A 20,100-nucleotide genomic window follows, 5' to 3' on the forward strand; every position below is an offset into this window, starting at 1 on the left:
TGTCCGCGAAGCAGTGTTCGAGAAGCTTCGCGATTGTAGTAGATCGTTTTGTAAGATGCGCGCTGCACGCGATGTTCCAGCTGTCGAGAGATAACGCCGCCACCGCGAATATCGCTGAAAGTTCGATAGCGCCTGTAAAAGCCGACGCGCTTGACCGCTTGTCATTGATGACGGTCGATGCTCTGTTCGCCGCTATCGGTGTATTGCTGTAGTTTGACTTTCAGTTTCCCGCCACAAGTTCGGCCAAATAGAGAGTTTCATCTCGGACCTGCTGACTGCTGCCTTCGTCGACGTCACGACCCTGTGACAATATTTGAGCTGTCTACATTGCGCTTAACTCCAAGCATAGATTTCTAAGCGAATGAGGGTTTTTCAGCGTAATTTTTATAAACTGCCACCACAATTTTAGCCGCTGCCGTCTTACCTAGACCAAGAACAACCCAACACGTTTGTAAAAACCTTATAGTGTACAAAGAAGCGCACTTACTCGAGATACAAAACGTTCTTGAAAAAACAGTACTCATGTTTCTACAATTTATTGAAAAAAAAACTTTCTCAAAAACATCACCAATGCTTTGCAATGTTTACAAGACACGTTTTCGCGACGGTTAAAGGGATACTGACCCAAAATCGGAAAATTTAACGAGAACTCGGTAAATGAAATCTCAGTGTGCGATTACATCGAATAGAGGTCTCTGAGCAATTTTTTCAGCGGATAGTTGTATTTTCGGTGTCTCATCTTTCTACGTCGCATCCTTCTACGTTGCCTTAAACAATTCGAACAGATCGGCCCGTGATGTGAGCACCGAGCAGTTATTCGCGCGCACCTGTCGCTAGAAGAGTCGTCAGTATTCAACTTCAGGTTTTTCAACTTCAGTTTGCACACGCACTCAGCAGCAGCAGCGAGGCAGACGGATGAACGACTGCTAAATACGTTTTTCCGACGTTGCAGGAACTGTGGATTTAAACCGGCGCTTTCCACGAACGTTGGAACGGACAAGGGAGCGATTAGATCAACCGGAGGCCACGTGGATCATCACGTGTGGTACACCCATCGTGCCAGCCTACAAAAAGACATCGCCCCCCTTGGACTGCCGCACACGCACTCAGCAGCAGCAGCGAGGCAGACGGATGAACGACTGCTAAATACGTTTTTCCGACGTTGCAGGAACTGTGGCCTTAAACCGGCGCTTTCCACGAACGTTGGAACGGACAAGGGAGCGATTAGATCAACCGGAGGCCACGTGGATCATCACGTGTGGTACACCCATCGTGACAGCCTACAAAAAGACATCGCCCCCCTTGGACTGCCGCACACGCACTCAGCAGCAGCAGCGAGGCAGACGGATGAACGACTGCTAAATACGTTTTTCCGACGCTGCAGGTTGGTCTGTTCTCCAAGCCTCTAGAAGGCATTTTTTTGTTCTGTTAAGCTTTCTGCTGCTGCTGGGTGCACTTCGTTAACAAACTTTATTGAAGTATATGTGTGCTAGGTATTATGAGTGATATATGTCCATGTTCTGAATGCAAATGTTGTTTTCATATTGGGCCCCGCCACGGTGGTCTAGTGGTTATGGCGCTCGACTGCTGACCCGAAGGTCGCGGGATCGAATCCCGGCCGCGGCGGCTGCATTTTCGATGGAGGCGAAAATGTTTGAGGCCCGTGTACTTAGATTTAGGTGCACGTTAAAGAACCCCAGGAGGTCGAAATTTCCGGAGCCCTCCACTACGGCGTCTCTCATAATCATAGCGTGGTTTTGGGACGTTAAACCCCAGATATTATTATTATTGTTTTCATATTGGCTCGTGTTCGGCAGTTACTGACCATGCTTACAAAAAGAAATCCGCGGCCGCTAAAAAATCTTGGACATGCGTAACGTGCAAAGCGTCGACACGTGGCACCCATTGCACAGAAGCGCAGAATGGGGCAATGAAAAAGAAGTTCACCTCAGAGCTTGCGGAAATTCATCGCAAGCTTACTGAACTATTGGAGATCAAAGCAAGGGTCGACGCTTTGTCGGGAATAAAAATAACTGTCGATAGTATTGAGGAATCGATGAAAGTTATGTCCAGTAAGTACGATGAAGTTCTTGCGCAGATGGCACAACAATCGGCAGACATCTCAGATCTCAGAAAGCGGGTTGTGAGGCTTGAAGCACAAGATAAAGAAAAAGAAGTGGAAAAACTTCAGCGTGAGCTGAACGAATTAGACCAGTACAGCAGACGTCTAAACCTTGAGGTGAATGGCCTAACCTATCACGAAAATGAAAACCTTCTGGCAAAACACAACCAACTCGCAACTGATCTAAAGCTTCCACAGCTTTCTGAATCTGATATTGAAGCTACCCACAGACTACCGTCAAGAAACGAAAGGAATGGAGACAGACCCAGTAATGTGATGGTGCGATTTTCATCTCGCTAAACTAAAGAAAAATGGCTTTCAAAGAAAGGGGAACTGAAGAAAGCAAAGTCAGCAATATTCTTCAGTGAAAACCTCACGGCATACAATAAGAAGCTCTTTTGGCAAGTGAAAACCAAGGCTTCTCAAAAGAATTACAATTTTGCATGGCACAAGAACGGCAAACTTTTTGTGCACCGCGGCCCGAGTGAGAGGGTGATTAGAATTACAACTGAGCAAGACCTTGAAAAAATACGATAAAATGAAACATAGCTGATCTACTTTTCTTCGAAAACATGGCAACAAACTACTATAACGCTGAGACCTTCCAAAAAGTTGCTTCGCGGCACAAAAAACAGTTATCGCTGATTCACCTGAATGCGCTAAGCCTTCAAAATAAAAAAGAATCTGTCGACTTCCTTTTGAACAACTTGAATCACCCGTTTAACTCCTTAGCTTTCACTGAAACGTGGTCTACTGATAACCTTAATACGATAGAGCTTACGAACTACAATTGCGCGTCAATCTGTAGACAAAATAAAAGGGGTGGTGGTGTATCGATTTATGTACATGAGAGCTTGAAATACATTATTGTCAAAGAGTACACTGTAATATCGCCGCATTTTGAATCTTATGATAAAGTGTCAAAGCCTTTTAGTAGCTGCTATATACAGGCCCCCTTCAGGAACTATGTCTAATTTCCTGGATTTCGTAGATGACATGCTTGAGTACTGTGAACAAAATGGCGCACGCGTAATTATTACAGGAGATTTCAACATAGATATGCTGTCTTCCAGAAGCAACAAACAAAACTTTCTTGACCGAATGCTTTCTTTTGGTTACGAAAACACAATTCATATAGCTACCAGGATGGCGCAATTTACTGAAACTGCATTGGACTTATGCTTCACGAACTGTAAAAATGAGATCTGCACAGGTGTTCTGACACCTGGAGTGAGCGATCATCTGCCAATTTTCGCATTTCAATTTTCGCATTTCTTACCTGGGCAGTAAAGAAACGAAGTCCAGTAAACCCTATCCATTATCGGAAAATTAACCAAGAGGAATTGTATTTTCGATAACACTGACCCTATCATCGCCTACGATATATTTATAGCGAAATTAACAGAGCTTTATGATCTCGCCTTTCCAATTGCTACATATAAAAAAAGCAAGAAGGCTAGAAAACCATGGGTTCATGCTACACTTCTAAAAAGGATGAAAGAAAGAGATAAGTTATTCACTGAATTTATAAAAACCAAACGCTTAGAGTACTTAATTGAGTTCAAGCAGGTCAGAAATAAGCTAACGTCCGATATTAAAAGAGCGCGAATTAGTTACTACGAAAATAAGTTCGCAAATATACTCGGTGATCAAAAAGCCATTTGGAACACTGTCAACGATCTTTTGCAAAGCAAAAATACTAAGAACATTCCGAACTTCTAATAGAGGGCAGATCTTGTTCCGGTACTGTACTTGCCAATATGTTCAATGACCATTTTTTGAGATCAGGAGCTTCCGATACCTCAAGTGGTGCCGCCCAGTCTTACAAATCATGTACTACAGCATGCATCCCAGAATCCATTTTCTTTACTCCCACGGATGAATCGGAGGTAGCCTTACTGATAAAAAATCTAAATAACAGCTCTGCTCTTGGTTTTGACGATATAAAAGCTGAACCTTTAAAAGCTGTTTCAGAGCATATTAGCGCATCATTTGCCCATATATGCAACCTTATCCTGAGCACTCGAACGTTCCTGGACAAACTAAAAGTAGCTAAAGTATCTGCCATTCACAAAGGTGGCGATGAAAATGACATGAGTAATTATAGGCCGATTTCTGTTTTGCCCATTTTCTCAAAAATCGTAGAACGTGTCATCTATCTACGAATTGCAAATTTTTGTAGCTCAAAAAAAGTTATAACAGAACACCAGTATGGGTTCCAGAAGAACAAGTCTACTGAAAAAGCCCTATTATGCATTAAAGATAAAATAATTCGTAACTTTGAGCAAAAACTACACACAATAGGAATATTTCTTGATTTTAAGAAAGCGTTTGATTCTATTAAGCATGAAATTCTTGTACAAAAACTTAATGAATACGGTATAAGAGGCTCGTCTCTTAATTTAATAAGTTACCTTTCTAATCGATATCAATATACAGATATGAAGCACTCAAAGTCTCAAATGGGCAAGATAAACTACGGCGTCCCACAGGGCTCCATACTTGGACCGCTCCTGTTTCTCTTCTATATTAATGATATCGTAAATGTACCTCTAACACCAGACGTTGTATTGTACGCAGACGACACTAATGTATTTGTTTCCGGTGAGGATATGTCTAACCTCAAAAAACAAGCAAACTTGTGGCTTTACAATATGTCTCTATGGTTGCAAACGAATCAGTTAGAATTAAACATTAAGAAAACAAAGTACATTATTTCTCACTCGCGAAACCGTTCTATTTTCCGTAATACGCAGCTCGAATTTAGAGGAGTTTTGATTGAGCGTGTTCAGACTCAAAAGTTCCTAGGCGTCATTTTTCACGAAACGCTGAATTGGCCCAATAACATAGACAAACTTCGTACCCAGGTATCACGGTCCATTGGTGTAATTGGAAAAATAAGATGCTTACTACCTCTTTGGGTGACAAAGCAGCTTTACTACACTCTGGTTTATTCGCGCATACATTACTGCGTGTTAATCTGGGGCTCTACAACAAAAACAAATAAAATTGGTCTTGACAAACTGCAAAAAAAGAATGCTACGTATCATTGAAAATGTTCCCCGTCGAACGCCTTCTGCTCCACTTTTTCATAAGCATGGAATCCTAAAATTTGAAAACATATTTTATAAAAAGCTCGCGGCAGTCCTCTACGATCAAATAAAAACGAACGCAGATCAATTTAAGGATGCTTACTCCCGGAAACTACAAAAGTATAGCTTTAGAAAAACCACCTATTACAGTGAGAGGATTAGGACGAACTACGGCAGGCAAAAGTTAGCACACCTCATTCCTTCATTTCTAAATTCAAACAGTATGGTTATCAGCATAGTGAACGAAAGTCGTTCAACAACAGTTTTAAAAAAAAGATACACGCTTATCTACTCTCTCTTCAAACATGATATGTCTGTTTTGTTGTTCTTTGTAAGATTGCGCATCTCCTGTTCTGTCTTGTAAATGTAATGCACCTTAAATTTGTAAAAGCCAGCCACGGTCCTGTTCACTTCGCGACTTGTCACTTGATAACTGTTCAAAAGTGCGACTGTATTATTAAAGGGTTTTTTTGCGTGTAAAGAGTGCATGTATAAGTGTCTAAGAATTTCTTTTCCTTTCGTCCTCTACACTCTATTTATTTTCGCTGTATCTCTTTTTTTTTACAAATCTGTAAGTATTGTATTTTTGCTGTATTGCATTTGTGTTCATGCTATAAAGACATGCTGAATGTTGTGTTGCTTTGGTCTGGGTGGGGATTGGCGCATTGTCAGGCATTTAGTTGCCTTTTCGCCACCCCTTCCCATTAAACCACTGCAAAAAGATGTATGCTTCAATGATGAATAAACTTCAAACTTCAAAAACGTTCATTGACGGCACTAGGCGACGATGCACAACGGCGACAGTCAAGACGGAGCGCAGATTGGCAGCACGAGGGGCGTACTCTAAGAGAACATCCGAAGAGGACGACCCACAAGAAGGCGCTCGAGAGGACGACCCATTAGAGAGTTCCAACGCTTCCCTACAGCTACTTTATTATTCGTGGGCGGCGAAGTAGTTGTTTACGGTAAGGTGCGATTCAGAAGGCCTTCAGCAATGCTAACGAGTACATTTTTTTTTATTTGAACATACTGCAGGCTTTTCACGGCCCATGCAGGAGTGGATACAAGAATACAGAGTGGATACAAGAATACAAACTAAACATCGAAAGAAAATACATAACGAAATAACAAGAAAGTGCAATGCCAACAGATCACAATTCAAACTCGACACACTGTATTATGTTCATAAAAGATTGAATGGTGTTACAGCACACAATATTGTTATCTAGTTGATTCCAATGATGGATAGCTGACGGGAAAAGGGAATGTTTGTGAGCGTTAACACGACTGAAAGGTTGGTGGATTGACTTGGAATGGTTCAGTCGCAATGAGTGTTTAGGCGGGTCTAGCAGGTAATGAGATCGTGATATGCGGAATTGACCATGATATAATTGGTAAAGAAATTTTAGTCGCGAGATAATTCTGCGATGCCAAAGAGGTTTTAAATTTGCCCTTGCGAGCAAGCCAGCAGAACTGGATTGCCTCGAGAAGTCAGAATATACAAATCTAACTGCCAATTTTTGTATTCTTTCTATTTTATTAATGAGATGCTTTTGATGTGGACTCCAGATGAGATCGGCGTACTCTAAACATGGTATAATTAGTGTTTTGTATGCATTAAGTTTAAGGTGTGGTGGTGCAGTGCGCAATTTTCTCCTCAGGAAGGATAGCTTCCTCTCGGCTTTACTACATATGGCTAAAACATGTGGTTCCCAGTTGAGGTTCGATGAGAGAGTAACGCCTAAGTATTTTACTTGGTCACTTTTGTGGATAGTTGTGTTTCCTATAGTATATGTAAAGTTAAGGGGTTTGGTCTTATTTGTGAATGAAATGAAATGAGTTTTGGTTGTGTTTAATTTCATGCCCCAAGTATTGCACCAGGATTAAATCATTTGCAATGAATTGTTCAGATTAACTTGATCGTCTGAATTGTGTACGACTGTGTACACGACAGTCGTCGGCGAATAGTCGCATTTGAACAGGGTTATTAACAGAAAATTGAATGTCGTTAATAAACATTAAAAACAAAAGTGGAGCATGGGGGGTATCCCACCTGCGTGGGATACCCCCCAATCCTGAGGCCTAGTACTTGCTCGTTGAAACTATTACTCATGCACTAAGAGGAAGACCTATGCAAACAATCGGACAGCCATAACTTCGCAATATCCTGTTTTACCAGGGTCGAGTGTGCTGAGCCATAAGGGAGCGAAGGTTTACTGGCACGGGACTCGAATTTCCAGAATACACGTTGGTCTCGAAATAAAAGTCAAATCTCAAGACCGCGTAAGTTTCTGTTAGATTGTGAGTGATAAGCCATCACGAAAAATGAAGAATGCACTTGTAGCTAGCGTCACGAAACATCCAGATGTACTATAAAAAATTTTAAATATTATCCACATATTTTTTCCCTCGAGATGTTCGTCGTATTTAGAAGATTCAACGATCGGAGTGGCTTCATCGTGCTCGACAACAAAGAAAGGTTCTTGTCGCACAACCTAGTACTGGGGGTGTCCCGTCAGACAACAGGAGGCTTCGGATGGTCTTTAAGGCGCTTCACCGAACCACTGCGTCTCTGTGGCAGCTCCAACTCAAGCAGCTTCGTCGGGATCTTCCTTTCAAGTCCTCAGCGTCCAAAGGAAAAGCCCACATTCTCTAACAAGTCAGGTTGCCCAGTGACGTTTAACATGTGCTCAGCTTGGATCCGAAGTTCGCCATCAAGAAGAGAACAGCCCCGGAAATTATGACCTTCGTCAGACAGGTGTCGCAGCATGCTTCTGTTGAGGCACGGCCGCCTGGACCATCGGCGCGCGGCGGTGTTGCTCCGGCCGTCCCATTCGGCGCGCGCCCCTTTGAAAAACTGTAATTGAGGTAGTTCCGCCGCGCGCCGTGACGCGGCGCCCTTCTCACACCCCCTTGCGGATGATGCCGCGCTGGCCACGCCGTAGACAGCCGCAGATGTGGTTGGAAAAATGCACATTGCACATGGTGCACGTGGTGACTGACAGCCGCAGGCGTGCTAGGAGAAATGCACATTGGACGCCGTGCACGTGGTGACTGGAATCAAGGTACGCTGTTATGTTTTCTAAATCGGGCTTTACACAGTGAGTGTTGCTCTCTGTAGCATATTACGATCGAGCCGAGCAGCGTGCTTAGGCGACTTCGTGTGGCGTCCACATGCCATGACACATGTATTGTGCTGAGCACGTGATTTGCCGTGCTTCTCATTCTTTGTTTTGGCGCTAGTTTCTCCCACGGCCGCCTGGATCGGCGCGCGCCATGCTTCTTTTTAAAGGAAATGCATCTCGTCGTCGTCGCCACTGCATAGCTATGTTCTGCGGTCGAGCGCTGTCTTAATAGCATCACGTTTCCATTGAACTAAATTGCGGTAATGATAATGCTGTAGTCGTTTTCACCTTGCCTATGATACGCAACATTTTGTTGTGGGCACGTCTCTTTGCATTCTGAAGTTCTCTCGATACGACAGTCATGTGAATACGATGTTCTTATTTAAGCGCAGGCCGCGTGTAGGTGAATTTGGACACGAAAGCGATGAGCGATGCTTGTCGCCTGCGAATTAGCTAAGGGTCGGTCGCCCAATGGCCACTTTCTCTCGTTTTGGTATCGCTTGTCGTTTTAACGCGACAGCATGAAAGAGCCCGCTCGCAGTAATTCCGGTGTCGGAGGCGGTGTGTGTGTGTGTGTGTGCGTGTGTGTATGCGCGCAGATATCGATGTCGCGTTTAACTCTTAAAGACGAAGCTTAAGGGTCCCCCAGTTTCCGCCTCCATTATCGCGTGCATGCGGTTTGCCCTTTAATATTCGAACTAATCTACCGGTTCGTTGGCTGAGCGGCTGCAGATATGGCTTTCGTCGACTAGCAAATATGTTTTCATATGCATTTTCACATGGTCATACCACATTGACTTCAGGCAAGTAATTTATTTTTGAGTCTGCGTTGGGATACCGTGTATATTTACCGTATTTTTCAGAAACGTGCCGTACTGCTGCGTGCCGTACGGTAAGCCAAGCACCAAGAAAGATTGCGTTGCCTCAACGCCAAAGTGGCATCCCTTCTAGCAGGTAAAGCTCGCGTACTCAAGGCCGCAGCATCCCAAGGGAAATCCGCCAACCTCCTTTAAGCAGCGGAACCAATCTTCGGATCGTTTCCCCTATTCTGGAAGCACTCAGGAAAAAAGGAGTTTTTATTAAATCTCGTGTTTTCCGTCGCATGTATACTTTTTACTGATATGCTGCACTTAAGAACACCAAAACAATTTTCTTGAAAAGTGGCTCACGGCTGTTTGCGCTTCGGGCGCCATCATCACGACAAGAACTGGCGCACACACGCACAAACAAAGAATATAGCCATAGCCGCCATCCATCCTTTTATGTGCATTTTCGTGAGGGTGGGGGAGGTGCTATGCTAACCCACGGTTACTATACAGCCATATCTTCAAGGCACCGCAAACCTTCCCGCATAGATAGCAAAGGAATGGAGGCGTAGTAGGCGCGCGCCTACTACCCCTCCATTCAATGCATGCAACAATACATAACAACAATAAGCAAGAAAGTACAATAAACAATAAGCACAAGCAAGAAAGTACAATAACAAACCAGAAGTACAGTCCTGATTCACTAACGCGCGTAATATGGCTTGAGGCGCACGACATGGACGACTTCAGGTCACGCACGGCACCGCTGGGAGTTCGTAATGCCGTCAGGGACAACCTCGTAGTCGAGTGCGCTGAAGCGTCGAAGTACCCTGTGCGGTCCGAAGTATCGTCGAAGAAGCTTCTCACCAAGTCCCCGTCGGCGTATTGGCGTCCAGACCCACACACAGTCACCGGGTTGGTATTCCATGTGGCGTCGTCGAAGATCATAGTGACGGCTGTCAACCCTCTGCTGGTTCTTGATGCGCAGGTAGGCGAGCTGTCGAGCTTCTTCGGCGCGTTGCGAATAAGCAGCGACGTCGAGATTGTCTTCGTCGGTGGCAGTTGGCAGCATTGCATCGAGCGTCGTCGCCGGACTCCTTCCGTAGACCAGCTTGTACGTGTCATTTGCGTCGTTTCTTGAACGGCCGTGTTGTATGCGAAGGTCACATACGGCAGGATGGCATCCCACGTCTTGTGCTCAACGTCGACATACAGTCGCGATCATAAGTTTGGAGACCACGCGATCGCGTGGCAGTGTGCATGCGCGCGCCATCTAACTGCTGGTTGCCTGCAGTCGAGAGTCTCACAATGCGCATGCGCGGCCATTCTACCTCGCCGGCCTGCTTGCTCGCTTGCTGCACGCCGGCGCGCGGGCCGATTATCAGAATTACGATCGCTGCCGCCAGTAATGCTGACGGCACAGCAGCCACGGCCCAAACTCGGCCCTGTCGCGATAAATTGCACTGTCTCGTAGCAACGGTGGTTGAGGCGTCTGCCGAGAAGGCAACATTTCGCCACGCTTGTAAATGCGAGTGCTTTATATTTGTTATATGCGCGCCCTCCGAGACCTCACTGCAAATCTGGCGCTGTGGTAGGCCCTCGAGAAATAACTACTATTCACTTTCTTTCCTCGACCCGCACTCGTGGCGGCATTCTGCGGAAGGCTAACCGGCCAGACGTAAAATCCACTGAATACCTTTCGCTGTTGAAGACTTTTCAAAGTGCGTGTTTGTTCGCAACTACAGGGAGACGCGATGACACAGTATAAATACATGAGCACAGTCGAGTGAACGGCTCGTGCTATTTCGATCGTGACATTCTGCCAGCGATAACGATCTGCGCCGGAAACCTTTAATTTTTATGTTGTTTGGAAACAGCGTCGAGATCGGACCAAGGAGTTCCAGGCTGTTGCGCCGCTGCTTCGTGATAAAGCACTACTGGTGGCGGCAGCCACAAATTCCGATAATCGGCCCGCGCGCCTTCGTGCAGCAAGCGAGCGAGCAGGCCAGTAAGATAGAGTGGCCGCGCATGCGCACTGGGAGACTCTCGACTGCAGGCAACGAGCCGTTAGATGGCGCGCTCATGCACACTGCCACGCGATCGCGTGGTCTCCGAACTTATGATCGCGACTGTACATGGCCAGCATGTCGGCGATGGTCTTGTTTAGCCGCTCGGTGAGGCCATTTGTCTTTGGGTGGTACGCTGTGGTCCGGCAGTGGCTTGTTTGGCTGTATCTCAGTACTGCCTTAGTTAGGTTAGCAGTGAACGCCGTACCTATGTCGGTGATGAGGACCTCTGGGGCGCCACGACGCAGGACGATGTTCTCAACGAAGAACTTCGCTACCTCGGCGGCACTGCCTCTTGGCAGGGCCCTTGTCTCGGCGTAGCGGGTGAGGTAGTCGGTAGCTACGACGATCCATTTGTTTCCGGTATTGGACGTCGGGAACGGCCCCAGTAAGTCCATCCCGATTTGCTGGAAGGGCCGTCGAGGTGGCTCCATAGGCTGCAGAAGTCCGGCTGGCCTAGTGGGCGGTGTCTTGCGTCGCTGACAGTCCTGGCAGGTCTTTACGTAACGAGTGACGTCGGCTGACAGGCGTGGCCAGTAGTACATCTCCTGTATTCTTGCTAGCGTGCGAGAAACACCCAGGTGTCCAAACGTCGAGTCGTCGTGCAGAGCCTGGAGGACCTCTGGCCGCAATGTCGAGGGTACCACGAGAAGGCAATGGGCTCGAAGCGGTGAGAAGTTCTTCTTTAGGAGAGCACCGTTGCGCCAGAAAAACGACGTCAGTCCCCGCGTGAATACCTTCGGAACAATGGTGGTCCTGCCCTCGAGGTATTCCACAAGGCCCCTGAGTTCTGGGTCCGCTCACTGTCGTTCGGCGAAGTCGTCGGCACTTATGGTTCCCAAGAAGCAGTCGTCCTCCTTGTCGTCCTGCGGCGGTGGATGGACGGGGGCGCGAGACAGGCAGTCAGCGTCGGAATGTTTTCTTCCGGACTTGTAAACGACGGTAATGTCGAATTCTTGAAGCCATAGGCTCCACCGTGCGAGGCGACCTGAAGGGTCCTTCAAGTTAGCTAGCCAACACAATGCGTGGTGGTCGCTCACAACTTTGAAGGGCCTGCCGTAGAGGTAGGGGCGAACCTTGGATGCAGCCCAGATGATCGCTAGGCACTCCTTTTCTGTTGTGGAATAGTTCGTTTCTGCTATTGATAGCGACCGGCTAGCATAACTGATGACCCTTTCCTGCCCGTCAGTCTTCTGCACAAGGACGGCGCCGAGTCCTACGCTGCTTGCGTCGGCGTGGATTTCCGTATCGGCGTATTCATCGAAATGCGCAAGTATGGGAGGCATCTGAAGGCGTCGTTTCATTTCTTCAAATGCTTCGATTTGCGCCGTTTACCACTTTAATAGCACGTCGGTCTTCGTGAGGTGAGTTAGCGGCTCGGCGATTCGTGAAAATTGCTTGACGAAGCGCCTGTAGTAGGCGCACAAGGCGAGGAAACAGCGCACGGCTTTCGTGTCGGTGGGTGTCGGGAAGGCAGCGATGGCAGCTGTTTTCCGCGGGTCTGGGCGAACACCACCCTTGCTGATCACGTGACCCAAAAACAATAGCTCCTCGTATGCAAAGCGGCACTTTTCAGGCTTCAAGGTGAGGCCAGAGGTCTTGATTGCTTGTAGTACAGCGTCAAGGCGCCGGAGGTGTTCGTCGAAGCTTGAGGCAAAGGCAATGACGTCGTCCAAGTACACAAGGCAAGTCTGCCGCTTCAGTCCAGCCAGCACGCTGTTCATAACGCGCTGGAACGTCGCAGGTGCCGAGCAAAGACCAAAGGGCATGACCTTGAACTCGAAGAGGCCATCTGGTGTTATAAAAACAGTCCTCTCTCGGTCTCTCTCGTCGACTTCGATTTGCCAGTAGCCGGTCTTGAGGTGCATCGACGAAAAATACCTCGCGTTGTAGAGTCGATCCAGGGTGTCGTCTATCCGTAGGAGAGAGTAGACGTCCTTCACCGTGATTTTGTTCAGGCGGCGATAATCGACGCAGAAGCGTAGGGTCCCGTCCTTCTTCACTAACAGCACGGGTGACGCCCACGGACTTTTCGACGGCTGGATGATGTCGTCAGGTAGCATTTCGTCGACTTGTTTCCTTGTAGATTCGCGTTCTCGCGTCAAAACTCTGTACGGGCTCTGCCGGAGTGGCCTGGCATTTTCCTCTGTTATGATGCGATGTTTTGCGACTGGGGTCTGGCGGATTATTGACGACGACGAAAAGCAGTCGTTGCATTTCAAGAGCAGGGTTTTGAGCTTTTCTTGCTTATGCTTCGGAGGCTAGGATTGACGTCGAAAGCTGGTTGAGGAGCTCGGTTCGTCGTAGTGGGCTCGGAAGAATCGGCGATCGCGAAAGCATTGGTGGCTTCCACAATTTCTTCGATGTAGGCGACCGTCGTGCCTTTGTTTACGTGCTTATACTCGTTGCTAAAATTTGTGAGCATCACTGTTGCTTTGCCTCCCCGCAACTCTTCTCTTCCTCTTGCGACGCAAATCTCGTGGTTAATCAACTGGTGCTGGTCGCCTTCAACGACGCCTTTCAGGTCTACTACTTTCTGAGTACTGACGGAAATTATGACGCTGGAGCGAGAGGGAATAGTGACCTGGTCTTCCAGCACATTCAAGGCGTGCTTCCCTGGCGGCGTGTACGGCGGTAATGCTTTTTCTGTAGATAGTGTTATCGACTTGTATCTGAGGTCGATGACTGCACCATGAAGGCCTAAGAAGTCCATACCCAGGATGACATCGCGGGAGCAATGCTGTAGGACTACGAAGCTTGCGGGATAAATCCGGTTGTTAATGGAGACCCTCGCTATGCAGATTACTGCCGGCGTTACTAGGTGGCTTCCAGCTGTGCGGATTTCGGGGCTTTCCCAGGCGGTCTTGACTTTCTTCAACTTCGTCGCAAACGGTCCACTGATAACAGAATAGTCGGCTCCAGTATCGACGAGAGCGGTGACGTTGTGGCAGCCGATGACAACGTCGAGGTCACTAGTTCGTCGCCTACCTTTTCGGTTTGGTCGCGGCGTCGGATCACGGCTACGTCGGTTTGTCCCGCTGCTTCGACGTTGCGTCGTCAGGTCTTCTTCGGGCCGTGAAGTCTCGACGTCATGGCTTCGTTCGGCTTGCGGCGTGTTCTCTAGATTTCGTTGCGGCGTTGTCGTCGGCGGCGGAGGATCTTCGGTATTTCGTCGTACAGCAACCGCACCTCCATCGGTTGCTGCCCTTAGTTTTCCGGATACGGGCCAGGCGACCGGCCCCGGTTTCGGCCAGTGTACTGCCGGCGGTGCGGTGACATTTAGCGGCCGGGCGACGGCGAGCGGGAAGGTCGTCGTTCTTGCCACTGTATTCCGGTGAGGAACACAGTGGCAAGAGGTTGCGATGAGGTCTACTTGAGGTTGCGATGAAGGTAGAATTTTTCGCATCTCCTCTTGCACGATTGTTCGGATCGTCTCACACACGTCTCCGGATCCTAGTGCATGAACGTGGGCGTAGCTTGTGGTCGAGAAGCTGCGGTTGTATTGCCGCGTTCGCCTCTCAAGCGTTTTCTCGATTGTTGTTGCTTCGAAGACAAATTCTTGGACGGTATTCGGCGGATTCCTCATAAGTCCAGCGAAGAGCTGTTCCTTTACTTTTCGCATGAGGAAACGAACCTTCTTTTCTTCAGGCATGTTGGGGTCAGCGTGGCGGAACAGCCGGGTCATTTCTTCCGCGAAGATGGTCACGTTGTAGCGAAGCGTTCGTAGTCGGTAATGGGTCGTCCTCTCGAGCGCCTTCTAGTGGGTCGCCTCTTCTCTGAGAGCACGCTCCTCGTGCAGAGAGTCAGCCCCGCTTTAGACTGTCGCCGTCGCCGAGTGCCCGCTAATAAACGCCTTGACTATTTGGTGGACAGCGCTGTGCCCTTTCAACAACTACGGTCCGCATTCGATGCCCTTGGAGCTTCGATCCCGTACCGTGCCTGCTACCATGACTCAAGACGCCGCCCAGCAAACGCCTCCTCTTGCACCGACGCCATGTCCAGGTGTCCCCCGCATCCGCGACCCTCCTGTCTTCACCGGCGCGAATGGCACCGACGTCGAGGACTGGCTCGCGATCTACGAGCGTGTGAGCGTCCCCAATAAATGGGTCGAGGCAGGCAAACTGAGCAACCTCGTTTTCTACCTCGCGGGTGTGGCCGGCCTATGGTAAAACAACCACGCATCCGATTTCGCTACGTGGTCGGCTTTCAAGACCGCCATCATCGACGTGTTTGGCCGCCCTGCCGTTCGCAAGCTGCAAGCCGAACAGCGTTTACGTGAACGAGCCCAGCAGGCCGGCGAGTCTTTCACGGGCTACATTGAAGACGTGCTCGACTTGTGCAAGAAAGCCAATGCGACAATGTCTGAGTCCGACAAGATCCGGAACGTTATGAAAGGCATCGACGACGATGCCTTCACCATGCTGCTCGCCAAAAACCCTCGCACTGTGGCAGAGGTCATCACACTGTGCCAAAGCTACGAGGAGCTGCGCCGGCAGCGGCTGATGACGCGTCGACCTCCATCACGTGACGCCGATCTCGCTGGCTTGTCGGCCACGTCGGACCACTCCGTCTTACTCGCCGAGATCAAGTCCTTCGTGCGCGAGGAAATTGCCCGCCAGTTTTCTCTACTGGCCTTCGCTCACCCGCAGCATGTTGAGCAGCCGTCGACCACACTGCTGACTCCCCTACGCCAGGCAATCGAGCAGGAAATCGCGGAGGTCATGCCGGAATACCACCAGCCTCCTCCAGCGCCTGCGCCTCTCAGTTACGCGCAAGTTGTAGCCAGGCCGCCCCCAGCGCTCCCTGTGGTGCCCCCGCTAACTTACGCCGGAGCCGTCGTCAGGCCTCAGGCCTTCCTCTCACGTACCAAATTCCTCTCTCGTGCGGACGTTCGTACGTGGGCCAAACAGGGCGCTGCGTGAATGAACGCGTTGGGGAGCCTGCTGCGTCGATTACGAGAAGGAGCGAACTTGCCCGCGCATTGCAGCTCATGCATGGGGTGTGAGCCGGTCTTCAAAAATGTAAAAATTCCAGGAAGGAGCAAGTCGAGAGTGGGTCGTGAGCTGATAGAAGCTTTTTATATTAAGGAATTAGGCGACAACTGCGTGAGCGACACTTCTGTTGCTCTGTATAGCGCAGAAAGCATTTTTCTGCGCAGCTTTTCTTTTTGACGTGAGGTATCCTTGACATGTGTTTCCTCCTTTTTTCTTCTCCCCTTCTTTCGTTTTATTTGGGACGTGTGATAAAAAGTGCATATATATGCAGCGACCAAATGAATAAAGCCAGTTGATAGTTTGCGCTCTTTCCGTTTACTCTGTCCTTCCTTCCTGTGTTCGTCCGATTGAATGCGCAACGATTCCCACCACGAACAACGTGGGACGTTTTTCACACCAGGTTCCTGGCAACATTCACCAGCGTCATCCGCAAGGAGAGGGCCGAGGCTCTGCTCGAAACCCGCGTGCAGCTGTCAAACAAAAACGTGGCACTCTTGACAGAAGAAATGACAAGACTGTTCCTCCGTGCGGATCCTGACATGCCCGAAGAGAAAAAAAGTTAGCTTCCTTAAGCGAGGAATCAAGCAGGAGCTCTTCGCGGGACTGATGCGGAACCCACCTAGCAGCATCTAAGAATTTGTCTCTGAAGCGACAACGATTGAGAAGACGCTAGAAATGCGCACCCGACAGTACAATCGCCGCCTGATTCCAGACATGGCAGCTGTTCAAGCCCTTGATTCCGACGACCTGCGCGAAACTATCCGAGCCATCGTGCGAGAGGAGCTCCGAAAGCTCTTTTCCACAGCATGAGTTGACGTCAAGTAGTGCGCGAAAAAATCCATCAGTCACGTGCTGTTCCTCTGTCAGCACAGCCACAAGCTATCAGCTATACTGCTGCAGTCCGCCGTCATGCCCTCCCTCCGCGCCCACGTCAAGACGCCGCACCGCTGCAGTTCCGTCGCGAGACACTGCCGCCACCACCGACGCCAGCCCGCCCGCCGCTACGCACCGAGCAAGACTGACGTTTGGCATGCCCCCGACAACCTCCCACTCTGCTACCACTGCGGAGAAGCCGTCCACACGTATTGCCGCTGCCAGTTCCGCGAAATGCGACTGCGCGGGTTCGCCATAAACGCGCCGCGTTCGCAGCCAGGTGAACGACGACACCACGACAAAACCTAAAGAACCAGCCGCAAGCCAAACAGAGCCCTGACGTCGAAACTTCGCGGCCCGAAGAAGACCTGACGACGCATCGTGGAAACAGCGGACCAGACCGACGTAGGTGTGATCCGACGCCACGACCTAACCGCAACGCAACACGACGACCTCGATGTTCTTGTCGGCGGCCACAGCGTCACAGCTCTCGTCGACACCGGAGCTGACTATTTTGTCATCAGTGGACAGTTCACAGCGAAGTTGCAGAAAATCAAGACCGCCTGGGAAGGCCCCGAAATCCGGACAGCTGGAGGTCACCTACTAACGCCGGCAGAAATCTACACAGCAAGAATCTCCATTGACGACCGGAATTATCCCTCAAGCTTCGTAATCCTACAGCGTTGCTCGAGAGTTGTCATCCTTGGTATGGACTTCTTAGGCCTTCATGGTGCAGCCATCGACCTGAGATCTAAGTCGATAACACTATTCACAGAAAAAGCACCACCGCCGAACACGAAGCCCGGAAAGCACGCCTTGAATGTGTGGGAATGTGTGGGAATCTCGCCCATCGCCAGACTGGACGTTTTGGACGCCGTGCTGCGCACCAGTGATGCGCGTGGCCCACTCTCGGGCTTTAAAAGCGGCAGTCGTGGCGCGGGCCGAACAGTCAGTGACGGAACGCTGTGTGCGCGGGAGGGGTGCGCATATTCTGCAGCTACTCGGCACGAAGCGGACTATCTGAGACACGCGACCCAAGTGAAGGTAATGTAAAAAGGCAATGAACATCAACCCGCCATCCTCAATGTGGTGCCGTGCCCGACAGGAGCAGTTGCTGGTTGCCGAATACGAATCGCGCCGGTAGCGTCCAGTGTAATTAAGCGTATGTAATAATCTAGTGTACCAGATGAGCTGACCGGCTGGATCCAGTGTTGACATCCTGCGCCATATCTGCGATCAGTCTAAAAGCGCATATTCCGCAGCTCCTCGGCACGAAGCGGACTATCTGAGACACGCGACCCAAGTGAAGGTAATGTAAAAAGGCAATGAACATCAACCCGCCATCCTCAAAGTGGTGCCGTGCCCGACAGGAGCAGTTGCTGGTTGCCGAATACGAATCGCACCGGTAGCGTCCAGTGTAATTAAGCCTATGTAATAATCCAGTGTATCAGGTGAGCTGACCGGCTGGATCCAGTGTTGACATCCTGCGCCATATCTGCGATCAGTCTAAAAGTGCATATTCCGCAGCTACTCGGCACGAAGAGGACTATCTGAGACACGCGACCCAAGTGAAGGTAATGTAAAAAGGCAATGAACATCAACCCGCCATCCTCAAAGTGGTGCCGTGCCCGACAGGAGCAGTTGCTGGTTGCCGAATACGAATCGCACCGGTAGCGTCCAGTGTAATTAAGCCTATGTAATAATCTAGTGTACCAGATGAGCTGACCGGCTGGATCCAGTGTTGACATCCTGCGCCATATCTGTGATCAGTCTAAAAGCGAACCTTCTGCAGTTACTCGGCACAACGCGGACGATCCACCCAAGTGAATTATAATGTGGAAAGGCAATGAATGTAAGGCTATAGCCCAAAGAGTACTTGCAAATCCGGGTCTACTTCTTCCACCACTTATATTGTAGCATATTGCAAGAGACGACACACAACACTGGTTTATTGTAGGTGAACTTGTGCCCAGAAAAGTAGGTTTTAGAAATGAAATAATGCGCAAGAGCGTTACACGCAAGTGCCCTTTCCAGAACACACTTCTCCAGCATCTCGGAGCCCGTTCATGAGAGGCATGCATCGCGCAGCACGCTCTCGACACGCTTGCTCGGGGGTTCGCTGCTTCTCTTGGTAAAAAGCTCATTGGGAGTAGTCTCTGTGGCATTAGTCCCCCTCTGAAAAACCTCTCGTAATAGGGCTTCATGCGGACAACATAGTAGAGCTTCCACATGGTTTTGCTGTTTTGAGCGCGCTTGTCCATCGAGGATGACTTGATAGGTTGCCACTTAGTCGGCGGAGAACCTTATACGGAACAAAGTAACGTCGAAAGAGTTTTTTTGACAGCCCGCAGAGTCGTATTGGTGTCCTTACTCATACTAAATCGCCTAGCTGGTACTTCTCTGCGGCACAGGTTGCACTTGCTCGCGTCCTTGCATTGTTGTCGGTGTATTCGGTGTCGGGCCAACTGGTGCACTTCTTCAGCTCTTTGTAGGAAGTCGTCAACGTCGGATGGCTCGTAATTGTCGTTGTCGACTAATAGCACGGCGTCTTGTGTTGTAGTAACTGTGCGGCCATAGACCAGATGAATGGAGTGACGAGGATGATCTCCTGTAGAGCAGTACTGTAGGCGAAACTTGCGTAAGGCGCGATTTCGTCTCGCGCCTTATATCCCATGTCCACGTACATCGACAGCCTGTCAGCAGTGGTGTTATTTAGGCGTTCCTTCAACCCGTCTTCTTGGGGATGGTATGCAGGGATTTTTCTACAACTGGTGTTAGTCATCATCATCAAGCACTGTATCAACTCAGATGTAAGGCTGCTGCTCGATCGATGGTCACTACCATTGGGGCGCCATGTCGAAGAACTGTGTTGTGAACGAAGAACGTGGGAACTTCAGCTTCTGTTCCTCGCTCAAGGCCACCGGTTTCAGCGTACCGTGTTATATATTCGGTCGCGACGACGATCCCCGATGATGACATTGGAAACGCCCCAAGAAGATTCCATTCCAACTTGTTGAAATGG

This window comes from Rhipicephalus sanguineus, chromosome 1, assembly GCF_013339695.2.
Source record: "Rhipicephalus sanguineus isolate Rsan-2018 chromosome 1, BIME_Rsan_1.4, whole genome shotgun sequence".
Classification (NCBI taxonomy): domain Eukaryota; kingdom Metazoa; phylum Arthropoda; class Arachnida; order Ixodida; family Ixodidae; genus Rhipicephalus; species Rhipicephalus sanguineus.